Here is a 6849-nt window from a genome sequence, read left to right as displayed (position 1 = left end):
GACCTTCGCACTACGTCCTAAAATAGGCCAAGATGGGCTAGATAATCTAAGGTCCTTGGATTCTAAGGTTTATATTGGAAAGAGTAATGCCTAACCACGACTACTCGTGTGACATTATTGATCCCAACAAGACCTCCACCAAGTGAATGGGCTTGCAAGTCAACTTGCAAAGGAATAACTCCACACAAGTCAACAAGACTATGCCATTCTCCTATCATAAGTGCACTCGAGTTCGGGTATAGAACTCATCTCACAAGAAACCACCAAGCACACAAGCAATTGATATATATCAAGTAAATCATACATTACAAACAATACAGTCATCCCAAATTTGCACAAAAATATGTCACAAAACAATACAATACAACAAAGGCAAAAAGTAGGCTAAACCTGTAACACCCCGAATATTGTTGGACTAATTCAAATATTATTTTAATATGATTATTTGAAGGTAAAATGATTTATTAAATAATATTGGGAATTATTATTATTATTATTATAGATGTTAATTATTTAATAACAATTAAATAAATAAATGGAATATGAAGAGTGGAAGGGTAAAAGTGGAATTTGGATAAAAAGAGGCCAAAGTGAGAACTTAGGGTGTTTTCACGTATTGTTGCCTCAGAGTCAGAAAAAGGGAGAAACGCTGAAGAGAAAGAGAAGGAAGAGGAAAAGGCCAAAGATTGCTCAGAGCTTCCTTCAATCCAAAGAGGTAAGGGGTCTGAACCTTATTAAACGATAATATGCGAGCAAATTCATGATATATGTTGGATTGTTGATAGATTTTGGGGATTTTAGGGAGATTTGGAAAGTTGGGGTTTTGATGGAAATCCCCGATTTGTGAGTTTCGTTGAGTTATATGCTTTATAACCGAAGTATGTTGTGTATGTATGACTGTTAAATGTTGATATTGGGTTGTTAGCTGTGGAGTATGAGTTATGGCAAGTAGAGAAGCAAAGCTGCGCTAGGTTCTGTAGCAGAGGGCTTCTGTTCGCGCGCGATTCGCGGCGCGAAGCCCAGTTCGCGGCGCGAACTGGGCAGAATCCAGAGGAGTTCTGGAACGCACCGTTCGCGGCGCGAACCCTGCTGCGCGGCGCGAACTGTGCTGTGCAGAAGTTGATGTTGGCGAGTTTTGGGTACGTTGAGTTGCGAGACTCTTAGTAAGTCGCTGTATTTGTATTATAAACAATTAATAGTGATTGTATGATTGTGTATGAGGTGTTTATGATGATGAGATGTTGAATTTACGTGTTTAGTTATAAATGTGTTATGTAACGATGTGATATCGTTGTAATATTGTTGTTGTTTTGTTGAGTGTGTGTCATGTTATTAATGATGATGATAACATGACTATATGATGCTGTTGTTGCTATGTTGATTATGATGCATGTTTGATGTGCATGCATTCATGAAAGGCCGATGCCTAGTGATGAACGGACTGAGTTCCAATGATGTTGTTGACTCCGGGCTTGTTGAGAGGCTTGGTTCCTTGCGGGGAACTCGGATTCTATGGTGATGAATCTGGGAGTGGTGATCCTATAGTTGGTCACAAAATGGGTATACCGAGTCGTGTTGAGTCATGCATGGGTGTGTGCATTGCATTTGATATGTTGTTTTGTTGATGTTCATGAGTATGATGATTATGATGATTATGACGAGCTGTGTTGGCATATGTGAAATATATTTATGTTTATATTTCTGTCGTTATATTATTATTTAATAATGTAATTCTCACCCCTTCTGCATGTGTTTATGTTCATCTATGATGAGCAATGTGCAGATAAAGAAGAGTAGCTATTGTTGAGGTTTGAAGAATAAGTGTAGAGTTATTCTGCAGAGTCGAGTCAAATGCTCTGGTCATGTGACACCGGGGTTATGGGATTCGATAGATAATTGGTTATTATTTACGTTGTTTAGGATGACTAATATGTTGAGATGTTTTGTTGAGATAATGTTGAAACATTATTATTAATTGTTATATGATGAATGATAATATTGGTGTTGTTGTCCGCTGCGAAGTTTTAATAAAATAAATAATATGTTTTTTTGTTGTGATGTGATAAAAGTATTATGTTGTAAGAAATGTAAACTCTTCTACATGTTGTACTCTGATAATCTATTTAAATATGTCGTTTGGGTAGAAGGGTGTTACAAAACCCACTAGGAAGGAGTTCCCCAGCAGAGTCGCCACTTTTCTGTAGCGGGGTATTCGTTACCTTTAGATTTATTGACTAAATCAAAAGTAAGCATACAATTCGAGTCGCCACCACACTTCTATTTATCCAAAGGAAAGGTTAGAAAGCGAACAAAAACCAAGTAAGAAGTTTTATCAAATCAAAAACTAATAAAAATGTCAGAGATCTGGGTAAGGGGGTTGGTTATGAGATGGGAAGGTTTTAAGCACCCAAAATATCCTTAGTACTCTAAGGGAGCCCTTTTTGCCAAGGTGTATTGTAGGTTGGTATTTGTGAAAATATTTGTGCAAACAAGATTGGGGAGATGAGAAAAGAATATACAAATTATTTACAATTTTGTTGTTTGAATGGATGAACCCATTGCCTACGTACCATCACAAAGGTAGGATCAAAACCTCGTAGTTCGGGGTAAAAAATCTCAAAAAATTAGTGAATTGATTTGTCAAAAGCCTTAAGGTCTTTTGTTACCAAAGGGAGAAAACTCAACCTAAACCAACAAATCTACCATGTGAGGAGAACTTCAACATACTAGTGATGGATCCACCCTATAATAAGTATGGAAGACTTATAGTCCAATCACTAAAGATAAGGTGAGGTTTACATCAACCACTATGATAACTTAAACCTATGGCTAATGTTTATGAAAAAAAGTTTTTAACAAAGGTGGTCATTGGAACCACAAAAATCACTTGAAGTGAGTTGGATTTACAAATTATAAGTATTCACAAAATGAGGTCAAAGTTGACTTAAGATTCATTCAAAATAAGTATTAATGAAAAGAGTTTGAAAAATCAAAGGCATAAGGCCTAGGTTTCTAGTTTGAAAATGATGTCAAAGTTTGCACAAAATGAGTTTGGCTTGGGTTAGAGTGGAGAGAAGAAAAGAATGGCTAGTCCTAAACATGCAAAGATAAGAGAAGAGATAAAACCCTTGGAGCTCCTTTCTTGAGATCATAAATATGATTCAAGATGCTCCTTTTCTTTGGACTTAGTAATTAACTCAAGCAATCAAACAAATATTCAATCAAGCTCCTAAGATCTCCATTTGGCTTGTCTTTCTTAACTTGGCTATTCATGACAATGGTCCTTCTTACTATCTCAAGATTGGAATCCCTATCACACAAGAACAAAGAATCAAAAGGTTCACAACACAAATAAGAAAAATGGACAAAGAAAGAGTTTTGAATTAGGGGTCCTTTGAAGTCAACTTTCAAGATTAAGCATTCTAAAGGCATGAGGCCTAGTTGCTCTTGAACTCCTTTAAGCATAGGTAAGGTCCTAATTCTAAGTCCTTTCTCCTTTTTGCATTGGGTTCCCACAAACAATCACAAAACAAGCACAAAGCCACAATATATTTATTCACGATAATGAGCTCAAGTGAACAAAAGGAAAATAGCATAAACATAAAATATGAGCTCAAGTGAGCAAAGGGAAAAGGCAATATGAATAAATGAGCAAGAAATTAAATTGCATTAAAGTAAATTGCAAGAATTAAATGCTTGAATTAAAATTAATGTTAGTAGTTAGTGTTAGTGTGCCATAAGGTAATTTAGCGCTATGTTAAGCAATCATAAGTGGACTAATGTAGTAGTCACACCTATCTGAGGCCGGTCAATAAAAATATAGGCAAATAAACACAAGTTAGAGATCATATAGGTAAATAAATACAAGTTAGAGATCATGACTAGTAAGCCAAGCTTCTACAACTTGCCATGCCAAAAGAAAGGAAGGAAAGGCCTTGTATGGATTTTAGGTTTTTTTTTTACCAAGAAGCAACCTATCTTGGACACAAAGCAATTCACTTGATCTTTGATCAAATTGAATTTGATTTGGATCAAAGAAGGTTAAGCCTCTCATATGTCAAGGCTAACCACAAATCATTAACTCCTTGGCCAAAATAAAAAGAAGAAGATGAAGATGAAATGAAAATGGACAAAATGAGAGTTCAAATGACATAATCAAAATACAATGATCAAATGTGAATGAAATCAACATCAACCAATGGTAAACAGAAGAGAAATGAAGTTTAGAGGTCAACAAAGTCAAACATATTTTTTGGTATTTTTGGAATTAAAATAAAACACAAAATAAAATTAATAAAAGAAGGTCAAATTTCAAATTCAATTCAAATCAACTTGGATAAGTCCAATTGAATCATCATAAGTCTAACATGGTCAAACAAGGTTTGACAAATTTTCTCAACATTTTTTGAAAACAGAAACTATTTTAAAACAATTAAAAATCAAGAAAAATAACACAAATGGACTAAAATCTCAAATAAATCTTAAATCAATTAAGAAATTGATGAGAATATTTTTCATAGACTTATCATGATCCATATGTATTAAGAAAATATTTTTGGAATTTTTGAATATCAAAAAGTATTTAAAATGAATTCAAAACTATTAAAAACAAAATAATTCACAAAAAATATTAAATGGAATCACAAAAATAATTAAAAATCAGATTATGAAACTAGATTTTAAAAGAAATTTTTTGCAATTGGTCTCATATTTTTGTGATTCCAAATAAAAGAGTTATGAATTTTTGAAAATAAATGGAATAAAAGAAAATAAAACAGAATTTAGAAAAAGAGAAAAATCAGCGCCCTTGGATCAATTCATTAATTGACGTGGCAACATCCAAGGGTTTAGAAGCGCGCGCACCATGGTCCACAGTCAAATGCATCACACCATGAATTTTAAAAAGTCATAAAGAACAAAGGCCAGGATTAGATCGTGCATGTGAGATCTAATGGACACAAGGCCTCCACATGGGGATGGTGGTGAAAACCACTGCCTTCTCCGGTGAGCTAACAGTTTCCGGCCACCAGTTGCAGGTTTTAAAACCTCAACCAAAATGCATGATCCTTATACCAAAATAAAGTTGGGGTGATGTTCATCACCCCTGTAACCTTGGATTATCCTCAAGATCCCTATGGAATGAGAAATTTGAGATGGAAAATCCAGGTGTTCAAACTGAAATGTTCCAATTCACAAAATCAAAGCCACCATTGGCTTGCCTCTCACACGAGGACTTCAGAAAACCATTTGTACACAAGCAAATCACATTATATGAAGAGATATAGATCAAAACAGTTTGAGCATAAACCTTTGAAGTGCAGCTTTAAACAGCACGATCTGCTCCAATTCTTGCTTCCAACTTGATCAGGAGATGATGATGATGATAGGCTTAGGAATTAGAAACTGAAGATCAACCAAGGAAGTTAAAATTCAAGTTTGAAATTGAGAAAATAAAATCAGAATTCCTCTAGTGTGGTTGGGTTTGAATTTCTGCAGAGCTTCAGTTTGAATCCAGGGTGAAATTTGAATGAGGCGAGGCTCTTATTTATAGCTGAAGTGCAAGCAATGAGGTGCCAAAACCGTGTGCATGAAGCTTTGGGTCCTCCATGCATGGGCTTGTACAGGCGCATGTAAGGCCCAAAAGCTGGTGGAAATGAATGCTGACCTCACTATAAAGTGAAATGGACGTGTGGTTTGAATTGCAATTGCTTGTTCATGAAGATTCAATGTGAATTCCATAATTGGGCACAAATGTTCCCCTCTTTGAAAGTCCCATATAGAAAATCAAGTCATAGACATGTGAGTAATGGTTGGAAAGGTCTTGACATAAGGAAAAAAAGCTATGTTGGACAAAAATCCATTTGGAGTTTGGAAAATTGTGAAAACTGATCATGAAGTTTGAGGTACAAAACATGCCTTTGAAAAATTTGTCAAAAGTGGCCAACTTTAAGCCCTTCTATTTCAATGATGCAAGCCTCAAATGGAAAAACCTCCAACATCAAAGCTGTAGATCTTTTCAAAATGATAAATTTGGACTTAAATTTTGAATCATTTGGATTTTTGATGAGAAAGTTATGGGCACTTGAAGTTGGACTTTTTCAAGATTCAATGGCTTTGGTCCAAAGTGACCTATAATGTTTTGTATTATCACATGTATTTATTTTAGGATTATGAAATTTTTTCCAACATAACATTTGAATTAGACATCATAATATTTCCAATTCAATTGGTCTCACCTCAAAATCATAAAAAATGAAGGAGTTAGGTCCTTGGGAAGTTGACCCAAAATTAGGGTTTCAGTCAAAATGACCTATAATGTTTTGAAATGAATGACGACCTTCCAAATTTCAAATGAATTTTTGATGAACATGAAAGTTGTTCATATGGTTCTTAAGAACATTTTTCTCTTTGGGTCATCTTAATTTGACAAACACATCAAAAGTTAGGTCTCAATGGATCTCAAAATAGTCAGATGACTTGACCGGTCAACTTCTCAAGTCCAAACTTCAAATCTTGATGAATGAATGATTGAGGATACTCACATAAGCTCATATACGCATAAAATAGTGAATGAAAGAACTTCCCTTGATTGTATTTGATCATAGGTTGAGGTTGCTTCATGAGCAAGGCACAATCAATGCACATATGAATTAGGGTTTCCTTGGGAAACAATCCTTAAGCCCTTTGGTTTATCTTGATCAAATTGGAAAATTGAGACACTTGGGAGACATATATGATGATTGAGAGCTTTGGGAACCATTTTCATGCTTACTTTCATCTTCATCTGGCCATTTCATTGAGCATAGTATCCTCCTAGGAGCAAGGGATCTCATGATTGCTTGAGTTTCA

Source organism: Lathyrus oleraceus, chromosome 3 (assembly GCF_024323335.1).
Source record: "Lathyrus oleraceus cultivar Zhongwan6 chromosome 3, CAAS_Psat_ZW6_1.0, whole genome shotgun sequence".
NCBI classification, from domain to species: Eukaryota; Viridiplantae; Streptophyta; class Magnoliopsida; order Fabales; family Fabaceae; genus Lathyrus; species Lathyrus oleraceus.
The sequence above is the reverse complement of the archived record's forward strand: the minus strand, read 5'-3'. Positions refer to the sequence as shown.